Source organism: Hoplias malabaricus, chromosome Y (assembly GCF_029633855.1).
Source record: "Hoplias malabaricus isolate fHopMal1 chromosome Y, fHopMal1.hap1, whole genome shotgun sequence".
Taxonomy (NCBI): domain Eukaryota; kingdom Metazoa; phylum Chordata; class Actinopteri; order Characiformes; family Erythrinidae; genus Hoplias; species Hoplias malabaricus.
This window is the reverse complement of record NC_089820.1, coordinates 19697703-19715876: the sequence shown is the minus strand read 5'-3', so window position 1 is coordinate 19715876 and position 18174 is coordinate 19697703. Positions and strand designations below refer to the sequence as shown.

The 18174-nt window shown below is 37.8% G+C and overlaps 1 long non-coding RNA gene across 2 annotated transcripts in view; it reads left to right on the top strand.

Moving 5' to 3' along the window:
• The first annotated feature begins 14971 nt into the window (after positions 1 to 14971).
• Positions 14972 to 18174, top strand: part of LOC136679073 (uncharacterized) — a 40220-nt gene continuing 37017 nt past the window's right edge. For both annotated transcript variants that reach the window (XR_010796522.1, XR_010796521.1), the window contains exons 1-2: positions 14972 to 15055; positions 16582 to 16637. This is a non-coding gene — a long non-coding RNA (uncharacterized lncRNA). The remainder of the gene's footprint in view (positions 15056 to 16581; positions 16638 to 18174) is intronic.

Sequence of the window (18174 nt, the reverse complement as noted above, 5' to 3'; positions counted from 1 at the left end):
GTCCAGTACCTAAACTAGTCTAGACCTGTCACCAGTTGAAAACAGTTGGTGCATTATGAAACAAACAGCATTGTAACAGACCCTGAGGTGTTGAGCAGCTGAAATCCTATATTAAGCAAGAATAGGAAAATATACTACAGACATTATTCTCCACAGTTCTCAAACATGTTCTTTCATGAAGAGGTGATGCAACATGAAAGAAAACATGGTCTTATCCCAACTTTTTTGGAAACATTTGGTTGGTGTCAAATTCAAAATGATAAAAATATTAAGAAAAAATAAATGTAAAAATCTCAATTTCATGTACAATTTTGTCTTTGTACTATTTTCAGTAGAAAAATAAGTTTTAAGGGGATTGCGTATAATTTCACATTTTTACAATTACAATGTCTCACACACTAAATACATCACCATCACATCAGTGTCACTGAAGGGCTGAGAATGATCCACCAAAAAAATTTACTCTGAGAGTTGCAGTTAATTTTTTAGATGTTTAGATAGGAATTAGCCAATGAATCACAACCCTGTCTCTGTGTTGGCCAGTGCTTTGCAGCAATGCAAGTGTGGCCTTGTAAACTTTGCAGTCTGAATCTCCAATTTAAATAATTTATTTATATATTCATTTATTTTTTAACATGGCATACTACACAGATTGACTTAGCACAGAATGAGCCTAAAAGTCAAAACCCTTACAATTTAAATCACAAGAGCACACATAACTCCAGGTCTAAGCCTTTTCACTTTGGAAAACATGAATGCTGTTCTTGAAAACGGCTATAACCACCTGCTGTAAACAATGTCCTGAGTAAGTACATTTTCTTCTACTTAAATTTTCACTGGACCTTCTTAAATACAAGGTTATGAAATAGTCAAATTACGTATTTTGCATTCTGCCGGTTAACCCTACTGTTTATTAAATTGCCATCATAAAATTTGTAACATAAATAATCATCAAAATATCTAATTCAAATGCCTAAAAACTAGGGAGATAAATTCATGGAAAGTAGCTTTGGCAGTAGCTTACTCTTTGGCTCTGACTGTAGCTGCTTTAGAAAATGGGAAACACAAAGGAGATTGTTGTTGACTTGAGCAGAGACATTGAGATCATTCTCCACTCAACGCAAACTGCTCCTCTGTGGAGATCTTTGGTGTTCACTCAGAGGAGAAACTCACCTGACCGTGATCACCAGCTCCATTGGGCAAGAAGCACAGCTTCTCTACATCCTGCAGAAGCTAAGGGGAGCTCATTTTCCACTCACCATCCTCACCATGTTCTACAGAGGCACTATAGAAAGTGTCTTGCATTACTGATTTATTTGTGAATTGCACCATCTCCAATTCCAAGACTCTCAAATCTATACCAAGGTCAGCTGAGAAGATCGCTGGTCTTCAGTGTTAGACTATGCAACAGTTTTGTTCCATAAGTCATCACATTCACTCTAGAGTCTGAGCTGACTGATACCCACCCACACACACACACACACACATTTAACGACTTGCACATTTCCAATCAATACATATAATTACTGCCTGGAATTTATTAAACACTTGCATTTTAACACACTATTCTTAAGTGTCACAGCTATAACAGTACCACCACACTTCATTTGTGCTCAAAACTGTTAACGTGGTTACACTACAGTGCTTTTGGTCCTTTCCATCCATCTACCCATTATCTGTAACCGCTTTTCCAGTTGAGGGGCACGGTGGGTCCAGAGCCTACCTGGATTCATTGGGCGCAAGGCAGGAACACACCCTGGAGGGGGCACCAGTCCTTCACAAGGCAACACACACACTCACACATTCACTCAAACACTCACGGACACCTTTGAGTCGCCAATCCACCTACCAACTTTGGACTGTGGGAGGAAACCATAGCACCTGGAGGAAATCCATGCAGACACAGGGAGAACACATCAAACTCCTCACAAACAGTCACCCGGAGCGGGAATCGAACCCACAACATCCAGGTCCCTGGAGCTGTGTGACTGTGACACTATCTGCTACTCCTTTCCATCTATACTTATAATTATAATAACAATACATTTTATTTGTAATGCACTTTACATTTCAAAGACATCTCAAAGTGCTACAGGATAATCTTTTATTAAGTTCACAAGGACCTATTGTGTCCATCAATTTTTGCATTTATCACATGGTTTTTGTGCAATAAATTGTTGTATTGTTTTGTATTTGTTGCATTCTGCTTTACTCAGTTTTATGTTTTATGTTGTACCCTGAAGCACCTTACATGGGCATTCTTTCTTATTTACCCTGCCCCACCCAAAAGTTGTCCAAATTGGCGCTGTCCAAAGAAAACCAATGTTTTTTCTTGTAAATTCTTCTTAAATTCATTGGAAGTCAATGTTAAAGATTTTAAACCCTAGCGTTTGTATTGGTTCAGTAATCATGGAATATTTTCCCCACAGTGTGAAGGACCGTAGCTATTGTCAAATGATATAGTAACCAAAAAATCAACCAAATGGAGCTACACATTTTTCTTTGGACATCAATGTTATGCAAATGTGCATATATCCAACACTTTTATAAACATTAAGTTTTGCTTGCTTTTTGCCAAAAAAATAAAAAAGCTTTCTGTGTGTTTTATATAAAATGTTGTTTTTAGATTGTGACCAGGTCTAAGACCCTGTTCAGTAAAAATAACTAGATCATATGCTTTTACAAGCATCACTTTTTTTAATATAGGCAAAAATGGTTCTTAAAAGGCTGTTTTTACTGGTATAACCATAGCTTTATTAGACTGCATGTATTAATTTACACTGTAACATTAATAATGGAGTAATAAATACTGCGAAATAAATTTATTGAACTCTTAACTGGTTTTAAAAGCCTTGCATATTTTTTGTTCTGGTATATTTTGTGTTTTTTGTACATTTCCAAAAGCTGCTTACAACTTTTGCCTCCTCGTTAATTTTGGCTGCACGTTTCCCTTTCCCTTAGAAGGTTCTGCATGCTCCCCCAATTTTCAAAGTTACACCCTGGAGGATGCAGCTCTTTTAAGTGCTCATAGCTACCCATGAGTCATGGATGTAATAAGGAGTCCAATTAGGACATTAAAAGATCCATTCGCCATAGGTTTTAAAGGAGGCCCTATGGGTGTGTATGTGACTGCCCTTCTAGCAGTGACAGTAGTAATACCACAGACTACAATAGTAAATGATATGAAAGAAGTCTTGGTATCCCGTTGTTACTGTACAGTCTTATTTCCAAATCTGTGAAATAAGAACATATTCTAATCCCTTTTCCCAAAATAAGCAACATGACTGAACATAATAATGGTACAGGAGTTAGCATACAGTACACTACACAATTACAGCGCCTCACCCCCTCCTTCGCATCTTACAGTGCGTCACTATCGTCTGTTCTTTTCATTAGGCTCTTTGCCATGGGTTTTATTTTTAGATGAAACGTTGTATCTAGGTCGGGGAGTACACAGTCAACTTTCACACATTTTTTCCTCTGCTCCTTATCCATGTGATCTCTCCTTGGTGTCATCTCCTTTGTTCTAACTCCCCGGCCCTGCATTACAGATAAAGACAATGAAAAACTACTACAGCCCTGCCTTTGCATAATCAATCAAACACACTTATTTTGGAATGTCATGCTTTATTTTTAATGACGAGGGTTTTTTAGCATTTGAAAACTGAACAGGATTACACTACACTTCCATCTTTTATTAATCAAACATGATTTGAAATGTGTGTCACATCTCCCAGCTGTTGTGCCATGGGAGTGGGGTGGGGAGGATGAGAGAGAGAGAGACAGTGCAAAATGGTAAAGTATAGCATTTGTTCTCATGTAAATTCCACCTCCACATTTTGTGTAATGTGTATAATTTTTGCATCAGAGACAGAGACTATGTTATAAATTGCATGATATATTTGTATCTATGCTGTAAATAATGGACAGCAATACAAGAGACATATAAAACTTAGTGTATAATACCAAGTACTAGTAAGAATAAAATATAGCAGCAAAACAGTAGTGGTTCGTTTCCAAAAGGTTAGGAATAAATTATAAATACATTCAAATAAACACAGAGGGGGAAAGAAAGGAGGGAAATGATGATGTCATAATGAACTGACAACCAATCAGCATCTGGTTACCATGCAGTTTATGCAGTTACACTGGTTGTTGTTATTTACTCTGTATCTGGTTGGTTATACTCTATAACTGGTCTCCGTCTGTCCTTTTATGATACGCAGTTATACAGCACTTTTGAAGAAATGCATGATGATAAAGATTAACTAGTCATGTATCCCACTCATATTTCAAAGCAAAGGAAAGACGACGCAATCATTATGAAATATGAACACCGCAGGATTCATTCTGATATACATTCAGTAAATATGAGCCATGTTACAACATATAAAACCATTTCTTCCGGAAATCTTATACAGAAGGCATCCACTTTCACAAGACAATAGTTCACATTGTTCATTCAAAAGAAATACATTGGGCCCATCCCTGTTTTGTGTATTGTATTCATATTTCTTTGCTGTTATTCAAGGGAATGCACATGTGGCATTTATTTGCCATTATGGAATCAGGCCTATTTAGAAGAATCAAACTTTTTCTGTCAAATGTCACATGATTTTTTTTTTCCATGACATACTATTATTTAAAAGAATCAGAGCAGCTAATGTTGTTTTTATTATTATTTATTTTTCATCAGACATATTTAAATGTCTTGTGTAGATGTAAATGTCACCTCGGAGCTCTGCTGACATTAGAGCCAGGTTGTATACTTTAGATGTCCTCTGTGAAGAAAGAGAAAGAAAGGAACAGTGAAGAGAAATGTGAATATCATTAGCAAGTGAACTGAATGCATCTCTATACGCGTATACTTGTCACTGCAATAATAATGCTTAGAAAAAACACAGTGATACTTGAAGGTATTTTCACAACACAAAATATAGTACCACACAAAAGCAAGAGACCTCCACTTATTACTTGCTTTCCACTGTAATTTATGTTAAGGGCACATTTTATTCATTATTGTGTATTATTTAATTATTTATTTACTAACGAAAATGGAACTCGTCACATGCAAGATCCCGTCCACCACTCAAACCTCACTGTCAGTTAAAGAGTATTAAAGTTTTGATGTTTGAGGGATCTTAAATCTAATTTAAATTAGTGTTTCTGTCCTATTTTTGTTTTGTTTTATTTATTTATTTTTTTGTTTGTTTTTTAAAAAAACAACAAAACACTATGGGTCTGAAAGAAAGGAGCTGAAAACAAGCTCTGACTGAGAAATGAAAATAGACAAAAATTAAAAATAAAAATCAAATTAAGAACTAGAATGTGCTTGTGTTTACTTGGATAATGAGAAATAGAAAATGCAATTAAGATTATATTTAAAAAAAAAAACCTTGGAGGTGTAAAAAATATTCTTGCAGGTTTCAAAATCTAATTGAATATATTTTGAAAATTCATCTTTTCAAAGAGTATTTTAAAACTGGTTTTAACAGAAAGTAAAATAAATATATTAAGAATAAATAAAATGTCAAATAAAATGTTGCACTTTTTTTTGTAATTTTATGAACATGATATAAACGTATACCACAAACTCATAATAATGAGAATAATGCTTAAAGTAATGGCAAAATGGGCTGACATCCAGATTATTGTTATTGTACATAACAATTTTTTATTGTCGTTTATATTCTCTATAATTGGTACTGATGACACCAACAGTATTAAAACAATGTATTGTGACTCAGTTTGTATGTAATTCATCAGTATGTTCATAGCATATCATGATATCGGCCACAAAGAAAGGCATGCAGTGACTAGCGTCCTATTAACAGCTAGCATCCTAAAACAGGCAACAGCCCATTACATTACTGCACTACTGTACCTTTGATTAGTGGATCCGTCTGGGCTTTCTTTATACAACACTCCTCTGGAATAGGCACTGTCCCGGGCCTGAAAGGGGGCCGGACCGGGTCTGAGAGGGCCGCTTTGAGGCCTTGTCGGGTCAGACGGACCCCCTGAGGGGAAGCCCCACACCTCTCTCCCTCCATCAGTCCATACGGGCCTCCTCCATGTCGTGAAGTGTCTGTATAAAGAGCCCTGGCTCCTTCAGCACAGTCGGCCTCGGCTGAAATGGAGATGGGCCCCCCCTTTCTCATTAGTGTCTTGGGCATGCTAATCAGTGGCGTTTTTTCCCCCTGTCTTTTTATTTTTTGCAGTGTCAAAGATTTTAGAACAACACAAACCACCACACTAGCCCAAATAGATATGTTTCAGTAGGAGGCAGCAGTACAGTGCAGCATCAAATTGGAGTCTTCAGCTCATGCATGTTAGAGCAGAGAGTAATGCTGAGATGTGCTAATTAAAAAAACGCAAGGGGGAGGGCAGTGTGGCTAGACTGGAGGGAGGGAGATAGAGAAAGAGAGAGAGAAAGAGAGAGAGAGAATTCTCTTGATCAGGTAATTAAACACCCTGCCGGAGCCATTCTCTCTTCTCTTGGTTTTGGAGCGGAGATGAGGCGCACCGGACACTTCTGATTCAGAGACCAATCCACAGGCCTGACAATGTCCAGCAGAAGAAGACAGTAAGAATTTGGAGGTGAAACAGAAAGGCCTTATGTGTTGCTGTCATTCATAGCCTTATTTCACCATTTTGTGCATGTCTGTGGTGCATTCACTCTTAGCCTTTTCTGTGATGTTTTTGTAAATATATTGTCTGTTAAATCACTACGTTTTTAACATATTTAATTAGAATTTAGGGGGTGGGGATACCTAGAAATAGTAAATAATTCTATTACCGACTGCTCTATATTTATCTCTTTGAATGTGCATGTTCACACAGAAATGCTTTTCTCTCTCTCTCTCTCTCTCTCTCTCTCTCTCTCTCTCTCTTAATGATTTTGCTGACTGACATTGCCTGCAGACGCACGTAGACCCGTTCTGATATGTATGAATCTGAATTTATAATAAAAGTCTATTCTGCAGAATTCCTCTTGCTTCTTTTTCTTGCATGTTTTCCTTGATACACTGGAATTAAATGCTGTTTTTTAAGTGTATTTTTAGCGAAAGAATTTTGTGCTGCAATTCCCTCACAGTTGTTTTAATGAGTCAGAACTAGAATGAAGGCACATATCCTGCAAACAGCAGCACGTGCCTGTGTTAAAGAGCTTGACCTTGGGTTAAGAGGGTTTGGCCCTTGACCTCAGGGATGGGTTACCTCTTCACCTCCAGCTCCCTAGAGAGTCCAGACAGAGTGACCAGTGAGGCTGGGAGCGGGTGTCTATGTGTGTTTTAGATTGGTATATTTATACTTTATTATGTTATTGCAGGAAATTATATATATATATATATATATATATATATATATGCTTGAATTTTTAGATGACGAGCATTCAGATCAGGTTTTTAACGTTTCCCTTGTTGATTCTGGGTGCTGTCTTGCACAGTGATCAACAGCAGGTAAAACCTGCAGAACTATCCTTAATGAATATGAGGTTGTTTCCATTCATGAGTAAAATTGCATTAGGAATCTGATATTTAAATATTTTTTCTTTATTTCTGGACATATCTGAGGATGCATAGAAATGAATAGAATTTTCTAATATTAAATACAGGATGATTCCAGTATGATTTCAATGTTGCTATTTCCTGTATGATTTTTTAATTAGAATTTGACAACAACTAAATAATAAATCAATAAAAATAATAATAAAATTAAAACATTTAAGAAATATATATTATATAACTTTCTGCACTGAAGTGTGTTTTTCTTCATAATATTTTTGAAAGTAAATTAATCTTTTCAGACATTATTGCTATGTGTAATTTACTGGTTAATAGGTTAATAAAGTGAATAACAGTTAATTTTGTCTCCATATGAATAGACTATGACTATATGGCAAGGGATATGTAGCTGTGAAGGCCAAAGGCCAGTTGAGCCTACGACACATTGCTGTAATTAGGGTTGGATTAATATGCGAACTGTGAGCCGATGCAGATATGATACACAAATATTTATAAAATAAAATGTGCTACCTGGAATAGCATTACAGAGAAGAATGACATTAATTTGAATGCTGTACAATCAATTTAGAAGTAGCCCAGTATCACATCAATATATCTAGGGGTACAATATATTCACCAATACATATATAGGTTTAAAAACATGGTTTAGCTGATACAAATATGATTTTGTTATGACTTGGAAAGTCAATTAATCCAGAAAAAAAACACTGATTGGTTAGTTTTCTCACCATACCAACCTACATTAATATAGAAACTCTCTCTCACACAGATATACTCAAGCACACCCTTGCGCTGGCTCCTACTCTCAGTGTTGAACCTCCCAGAATTAAAGCAGCCTTCAGATCGAACCACTGACCAGGAATAACAACTCCAGGGCCCAAGAAAAAAAAAAAAAAAAAAAAAAGGAAAAGAAAAAAGTTCTCAGGGAATAATTTCTGTCTGGCCACAGAGCAGGGCAGCTGATTTGGGCTAGGGTGTTAGCATAACAAAAGGCCCAGAGCCTGTGAACTTGGGGAACCTTTCGACCTCGGCGCTGTGGGCATGAATGGCGCAGGAGCCTCCCCATAGTGCGCCTCGGCAGCGCCCCTGTTCGTGGCTAAATTGTTAATCAGGGTAATTTAATATACTTTTCAATATGCCCCCATCTCTCATCAGGAGAAGCATTCACAGCCTCTGTCTCCACTCACATGCACACACATACACACACTCACACACTGAAAAACAGTACCACCCCCACTTTCGTTCTCTTTCAGACAGGCCAGACAGACAGCTGCAGTCCATAGCCCTCCATCCCACTGAAGTGTAGGGATACACTTGACATAGTGGAAAGGCCTGGGAAGTGTGTGTGTGTGTGTGTGTGTGTGTGTGTGTGTGTGTGTGTGTGTGTGTGTGTGTGTGTGTGTATGTGAATGTGTACATATGCGTGTGTGTGTGTGTGTTTTCTGTATGCTGCCTGTGGTGATGGTCCACATCAGTAACACGAATAACAATCCACTCAGTCACCGATGGCCATTCCAAGGCTAGTAAATGCACCAGTATCAATCAAAATCATATTGTATTCTTTTCTGAGCTGTTTGCTATGCCATTTAGGTGTGCGCTCTCTACTTTAAAATACACCAGATGATAATAATATAAACAGATATCTGATTCCAATTTTCTATTGTAGTTCTGTGATCTACAGTATGGTTTGTTTATATATATATATATATATATATATATATACAAACAAAATACACCTAAAGTAAATTTCAACAGCAAACAGTTTTCAGATGAACAGTAAATAAAACTTGACTAAAATCACCTTGGTGAAGATTGAGGCTGTTCTGTGTGGGTGAGCTGTTTGCTTGCATTTTTATTTGTTTCTCTCATTGTTTAATAATACAGCTGATCAGTGTAAAGATTCTTCATGTTCTTCAATCAGCCGAAACATCCCAGATGGGCACTGACACAAGCCGATGCTGCAAGGCATGCCACACAAACTACAGGACAGGTGATAATTAAGCAAACACATTTGTATTTATATTGGTATTAATATTATTATCTTTATTTCAATATTAATGTTTGTAAATAAACTCGTAGTGTCCAATTAAAAAGTTTATATATTGTGGTGATTGCCAGAGACCGGGCGGGGGACATGCATCGCAGCCAAACTGCTTACTGATTGGGGATTTATTTGGTTTTATCTGTTAGTGTGTGTGTGTGTGTGTTTGGAATTGAGGTTTTGTTGTTGTTGCGGCTCACCGTCAGCCAGAATGGTGTCTGCTGGTGTATGGTGCTCCTGGCTCTTGCTATGCACCAAGCACAAATACTGCTGCTTCTTTTTGCACTGTATTCTTTTAAAGGGGCAGTAAAGGCTTCTTGTTTTTCAGTTCGGCTGTGTCTTAATTACCCATCTCTGAAGCTGCTGCAATATAGAATTTTATCACGTGCATGAAGACATTTGCTCAGTGTGTAAACAAATGATGTTGATGATTTACAGCTCTGAATCTATAACATTAATCAGATAATATAATAGTTATATGATGATGATTAAATGCAAAGTTAGCGTAGCCTTTTAAAAAGTCTGTAGTAATTTAGATAAAGACCAACAATGAATGACAAATCATTATACTTTAATTTTAAAAATGTATATCAAACTTCTCCATGTTTTGTACAGTAAATATTATAATTTGAGTGTGCATCATCATCATGATCACTTCACATAAATTGCTAGCATGTGAATTGTTTCACATCATTATACACTACAAAGGATTCCTGACACTTCTTCAGATATTATATGTGTGATGTCATGTCCTGGCATTATCTAGGCCTTATAGCACAGTGATGTCAGGGCAGTGTTGGCTAGTGTTGATGACTCAGTGGCTAGAGCTCTGTGTGTGAGTAACTCTACAGGTCCAAGCCTGCCTCAGACCTCCATAAATACTGCTGCAATACAGAGTGACTCAACCTGTGTGTGTGTGTGTGTGTGTGTGTGTGTGTGTACTGATCAGGGCTGTACAGTGGATGGTCTTGTGCAAGTGGAGACCTCTAGGGTTCATACCTCCAATATCTGAAAAGCACAAACACAAACCAATGAGAATCACAAATGGCACAGCATTGTTTTATGTTCCAGACTGTACACTGCTTGCTGTCTGGTGGAACTTTCATATCTAAAGCCATTGAATCAAATCTCAGGGCCTGGGACAAAATACAATTTAAGCTACCTCCCGAAATTTCACTGCTGACTGTGCGATGTTTTTTGATGCTCCAGATCTTTCATTTGTAAACCACTTTTACCAAATAGTAGGGAGCACAACAGGCAGATACTGCTCAACAGATTTGGAAGAAGAAAAAGAAGAAGAATCACTTTTATTAATCCCCTAGGGAAAATGATTATCTGCATTTAACCCATCTGTAGTAGTGAACACACAAACACACACTAGTGAGCGATTCTTCCCACACCTTGGTGGGGGGCAGAGAAAAAACACAACCGGAGCAGTGGGCTCCAACCACCTCGGTGCATTGCTCAAGGGCACTTCAGCCGTGGATGAATTTTTTTACAGCTGGTCCTGGGAATTGAACTGGGGACCCAGTTTTACCTTAAGGCTATGGCTGCCTGCTGCCCCCTGCCCCCTGGGTAGTCACTTAAAGGGAAATGCTGAAGCTATTGTGTTTTTTCTGAGTGCATTCAAATACTAATGTTGTAGCGGGTGGGAAAGAAAAGTATGACAATTACCATACCAAGGTTTGTTCTATTACATGCTAACAAGGGTGTAGGGAAAAAGGACATAGGGAACCTGAACCAGAACCAGAGCTGGAAACTCTTCTACCCCTACTCTGCCCATATGGTGGATACTCCTTTGCCTGTTTTCCTTGCCACACACCAACCCCACATCATTATGCACAACACATGCATTAAACATGCATTTAATTCTGAATAACCCCACCAAGACAATGCTGGCATCTACCTCCGTCAGCTCCACAGAGTCCTAGACCCTCCCCAGTAAATGGCTAATGCTACAACACTTCCACTCAGATATTCATGCGTAGTAAGACACAAAATAGGTATTCTTACTTTAGTACCCAAGCAATGTATAGTAACAAGAGCTCCTTGTGCCACGGTGACCCCCAGTCCATAGCCTGCTCATATTTAACAGGATTTTGTGCTATATTGGTGCAAACAACTGCTAAATATGAGTCTATTTTAAATATGATGAGGGGCATCAAAATATTGCCATTTCATCATTGATCTTTATATAGAAGGCATGTATCTGTATTTACATAGTCCTTGATTTAAAACGAAGTGGGCAGATGGATTTGATTCGGCCCACCTCTGCACCTGTACACCAGATATTCTCACGATCGCAAGGCTAATTTACATCAACATTCGCCAGGATAAGGGCTCTCTCTCTCTTATAGGGACAGAGACACGGCAGAGGCCACTCCCATGTGGGTCATGAATTAAAAGTGGCCCCTGTCTTGTCTATTAATGCCTGTCTAATTATTGCTCCAGTCTATTTCTTTTTAGACGAGGCAGGACCACCACTAGTCTACACGCTTTAAAATAAATATTTCTTAATGGCTCTTGGCTTGGACATACATTTCTAAGAATAACCTTTCACTGGAAACGTTACATTATGTGCAAATTTATCAAGGTCTTCTGACGTTTTATTATATAAAAAATTAAATTACCGTTTTAGATATACATTGCTTTTTTCAGTTTTTTGGGGGGCAGTGACTTCACTGCATATTTAAATTTTCCTCTTTAAAATTTTGGTTGACGTAGATAGTAAGTAGTGGTACATGCTTAGAAATAATCTTGCGCAAACATTATTTGTTTTGATATTCACCTTGTCGCTTTCTAGATCTCGTCTGGTCTGGGTTTCCCATGTCTGAAGTTCAAGTTGAAGACCACAGTGGGTTTGGGAGGTGACAACTGGTCAGACAAGTCAAGCAGGGTTTAAACAGGAGAACAAATGAATGATGACTCTCAGGGGACCCCTTTTCCAGCCTGATCCCAGGGTGTTGGGACTTTGTCTAGACTGAGCCACTTTTGTCTCTCTTTGGTGATTCCCAAGACCAGACTGAATGAGACGACTTGACCCAGGCCTTGGTCGCCTAGGGATACATGGGGGAAGGGAACCAGACACAACATTTTACAAAAGTACCAGAAGAACCTAGAACATATTAAGTATAAAAAAACAATAGTGCAAAAGTATGTAATGAATCTTATATTTGGGACGTATTGAATAATAAACAAAGCAGCAACTGAACGTTTAGTATTGGGCTGTCATTTCACAACATTCGCTATTGCATGGCTAGAGCCTCCTGTCAGGCTGTCTAACCGACTGACCTGATAGGCTGTATGGACAATGCAGCCAGAGCAGTCAGAGGCTACACTCATTAAGGCAGGACTGTTTTATTTCAATAGGGATTTACAAAAATTTGAATATTGCTCTGCATCTAATAGACTTTGTGGATTGATTTACTTTGGGAAATTGTGAGTGAGATGTATTGGAGACCTTCCCATCATTGTGGTTTAATGATAGTGTGGGAAAAGGCTAGGACAACATGGCATTTTAATGAATCATGCTCTTTCATTAAAAAGCAATCCCTCATCAGTCTTTACACAGGCTAGGGCTCAGCCCCATCCAGCTCTTATCCAACACACACGTTATTTGATTTGGATAAATCTACAGAAATATATATTTTTCTTCTTGTGATATTGACAGTGATTACAAACTGATTTCTGTATGGTAGAATACAAGTTTCACATTAAGGATCTTACATTTGACACAAGCTCTCAGATGTACAGTACAAATGTGACTGAAAGTGATACTAACAGTGCCTGTGAAGTCATTTTTGTTTTCTGGTCCCAGCTGCCTATTCTTTTGTTTTGCATTAGACTATAAAATAGTGCTGGGGTTGACTCTTGGCTGTGGATTAATTGAAAGGCAGAAAGCGCTGCACTTGTGTAAATCATGTAGCCCCTGGGCATGGTTGGAAAAAGACACTTGGCCCACAAGATACTACAGCGCTACTCTAGGGGTGGAGAAGATGCTTTGTGCTTTCTATGCTTTTGCTTGTAGACCACCAGGCCAAGCTCACCATCCTGAAGATAAAAACTGCATTGACTTCTTCAGTTTCTCTTCGCTAAATTTCTCGTTTTCATCAAAGAGGTATCAGTGCTTTGAAAAATAATGCATTCATTGTCTGTAACCGCTTATCCAGGTCAGGGCCACAGTGGGTCAGGAGCCTACACGGAGTCATTGGGCGCAAGGCAGGGACACACCCTGGAGGGCGACACACACACACAAACACTGTTTTGAGTCGCCAGTCCACCTGCCAACGTGGGTTTTTGGACTGTGGGAGGAAATAGGAGCACTGGGAGGAAACCCACTTGGACACAGGGAGAACACACCAAACTCCTCACAGACAGTCACCCGGAGCGGGACTCGAACCCACAACCTCCAGGTCCCTGGAGCTGTGTGACACTACTTGCTGTGCCACAGTGCAGCCCTACATTAATATTTACAAAATATTAATATTCTAAAATTATGCATGGAAGCAATATACTACAACAATAAACCACAAACTACAAAGTAAATAAATAAATAAACAAAAATAAAATAATAATAATAATAATAAATAAAAAATAAAATCACACCAGCTTAAAGACATTTTGGACTAGAAAAGTGGTTTAGCAATTTAATTTAATATAATTTTGCCTTGATTTGTTGTGTTTAGTGCTTCAAAATGCCCCCACATTCTATACTGGGGACAGTTTGGACTGCAGGCAGGCCAGTCTAGCACATGTACTTTCTTTCACGCACTGAAATTGCTCCACCATGCCGCCCTGGATTTACATTTACAAACAAAATTAAGTTGACTAGGATGACAAGACGTCCTCTTTTACCCGGACATGTCCTCTTTTTTAGACATTTTTAAAAAAATGTCCGGCCGGAATTTCACATAGAATTGAATTTGGAGAAGCGTTTCGTTCACAAACTAGTCCCGCCCTCCCCTACTCCGATTGGTTCGCTTGAGTGAGAAGGGGGCGTGGTGAAGTAGCCTAAAATGTTCGGATTGGACGGTCTGACTGTAGAGCTACCGTTATTGGTCGATAACCTTCTCTGTAAACATTTAACCATTTTCACCATCTAAGATCTGGTCAAGCTAAATTTGACAAGACAAAAAAATCATGAACTTTCTTGTGTTCTTAATGTCTGCAGTTAAATACAACTAATAGTATATTTAGAACTCACTACTGCGTTTTTTATCTGCATTCACATGCTTCAACGTTTCTAATTTTGGGTTTCAGGATGTGTCCAATTCTGAGGTTATATCTTGTCACAAGATGGTTTTTACTATATTTTAGTAAGAAAAAAAAATGTTCTAACTCGTACAAAAAATCAGAACGTCTATTTTATAAAACTATTTTGTTAATCAGACTTCAGACTGTGAATTGCCAGTCACTGACTCTAGTGCACAAAGTCCACACTTCTGATTGGTTTAGAACACACATCGGGCGCGCGCCTCGGAAGAGGTCTGAGGTTAGTAACCTTTACGATGCAAACAAACAAAAAAAATAAAACAGTAACACAGGACTAGGATTATACGCGTCGAATTTAGGACAGACATTTTCAACAACAACAACAAAAGTTACACATTTGTTTAATTTATGAAAAGTGAGAATGAAAATAAATAAATTTAAAGACGTCGAGGAGCAGTTTTAGACAGGTTAACCTAACGTTAGGGGCGAGTACGTGAACGTTAGCTGACGTGGTTGGCTAATGTTTTCACTAATTGTTTAAAGGATATTTTAAATATTTTACTTCAAATCAATACAGTGATTCAGGGATACAGTCATAATTGAAAAGGCTGATGAAGTGTAAGTGGTAAATTATGAAGTCATGTTAAAGTGTAGGCTTTATCAACAGGAAGTGACATAGCTATAAACCAGAAGTAATTATTAGTTAAAAATAGCTTGTCACCTCCATGGAACAATCCAACGTTTGACACAGATCTAAGGCAACTAAACCAGGCAATATTAATCATTCTTATAGTAATATTTTGTGTATCTTTACTGACAAATATATGTCGCAAAATCTAGCAATGTATTTAACAGGATTATCTTGTATCGATAATTTTTGTACCTTTTCTATTGTGGGACATATTATAGTCTTTCACACAACATCATTGTACCATTTCACCAATAAACAATAAAAACGTAAACAATAAAAAATGATGAGTTCACTAACTTAAAAATTACTTGAAAGTTCACTATCTGTCAAAGACAAATTCACACAGGCATAGTTTCTTACGTCATAAACATAAGGAACCATGGGTCTTTCAACTAACAGGGTGGAGTTAGGTTTTTTTTTTTTAAGAAGTACATTTTAAATATGTAGTTTGATTTAATATTGATATATTGATGAGTTTTTATAGCTGATGACCAGAAGGGACAGACATATTGTTTCTGTCAAATTAAAAATGTATCTCCATTTTTGTGGCTTTTTATTTTAATACAGTGTTTGGACACAGGTGCTGTTCTTCACATTGTGAGAATTTCATGATGAATGGACCAATAGTAATGTGTGGAAATTACTTGGAATAAAATCGTTTTTTACACTGACTTTCAGTGAAAGCTAAGAAGTTTTATTTCCGTCTCCTGTAAAGTTACTATTTTGTGAGATACATGTTTTTCATTGGAAAGTATGAACTCAGGACCCTAACACTGCAGAGGTGTGGCAACATTTTCCTGGTTTAAAGAGGGAAAAACAATTAAAAACCTGTGGTGTGATCAGTCACACACAAAAAAGGATCTAAAAGAATTAGTAAATAAAGGATAATGGCTAAACATTCATAGAGTAAAACAGTTCTCATCAGTTTAGTTTTAAGATTAACCTTTGAAAGTCCTTCAAAGTGATGTAACCGGTTACTAAACACATTCACTGGTAAGTCTTTGTAAACATGACATTTTAGTAGTTTAATCATTTTTAAGGTTAATTTTGAAATGTCTTGATATGAAAAGGCTTGGGCTGTGTTTAAATTGTTGCTTTTCTTTTTTCATTTACAGGAGTGGAGTCTGCAGAGGAGGAAACATTTCTTTGACCAAAGCTGCTGGCTAATAGGGTAATGTGTTTTATTGTATGCTACGTGCATTTCTAGCTGCAGATTTAAGTCATGGTCTGATGTTAAAGAGCTGTTTTCAGAACACTACACTGACCTGCACTAAAGGGGTACAGGGGTGACCTGTACATTGACTGAGGTACTATATATTTATTCTGTTCAGTTTAAACATAATAGCTCTGGGCTGGGAAATTTGGCCCGTTTTCTGTGTTTGTAATTATGTAGGAAATTCAGTAATGTAAGTGAAACAGGAGCAAAACATGAGGCAGGAAGTCTGAAGCTGCTACTTTATTGACCAATATAGTTGTTTTCATTTAAAAGCAGGGGTATTTTTGTGCACATAAAGAGTAATGTTACATATCACTAAAAACATAGGAAGGAAGACAGGGAGAGAGAGAGAACACTGGCCTTGTGCTTCAGCGTGATGGTTTTCTGCATCTCTGGAGACTCCCACACTGTGCTGGAACTGCACTTCAGAATCAATCATTATCTAGCAGGCCTCAAAATACAATAAGACAGAGTCAGGCACAGGGTGAACACGAACATATATGTGTGCAGATGCTCACATGCATGCACCCACTCAAGATGCCCATACAAAGGACAATCAAATAAAATCTAAGAATCATTGTGTTGCACACATAGCAAACATAAAGTGATGGCTAACAAGAAAAAAAACATACAAAAAAATAATAAAATAAGAGCAACAACATCAATACACAGAGCTATGCTGGGCTGCTTTTTACACCAGAGTGTGAGAATGAAAATCGGGTGTCATATCCACCTCTCATGGTTCCTCTACCTGGGCTAAAAAAAGCCACCTCATCCTCTGTCTAAAGGAAATAACAGCCCCAGAGCTGGACACTATGATGTCTGTATTGGGATCAGTTGTACCATGTTGCATTTTTCTTTGCATATGTTAGTTACTATCAGTACAGAACTCAGCAAAGTCATTGACTGCAAACCTTTTACAGCTGCACTTTTACCTGGTAATTCTGGTAATGTCGCCTAGTAAATGGATTTGCAAGAGGCCTAGTTAGATACAACATTAAGTCTATATTAATGGCATAAACTGTATAGAAACTTGCTGGATTTGAACACATTTTACCTTTAATTTTAAATTCCATTTATTGTCCTTTCTTGTTAACGTCAAAAAGAAATAACTGAATTTTTAAATTTCATAATCATTCAGTCTTTTTTTGGTTTAGTGCATTTTTTCTGTGCCCAATTGCTTCATAAACTTATAGAACAAAATGTTATTAACATGGATCATCTTTTGTAAGGTGATATATTTAAGGGATATAACCCATCCTTACACTGCCACCCATTTGTGGAAATCTGTGCTGTGTGTGTGCTGTCATATGGTCCTCTCGTATTGGCAGATTCGCACTTTGGAGGACATCACCTGGCATGCCTGTGAATTCTGACGGGCAGACAGACACACTGGGAATATGCTACACATTTCTCCCTCTAAAAGCTTCCTCTATAGTAGTCTGCCTTCCTCTGTACACATGCACACACACACACATAGACACACACACAC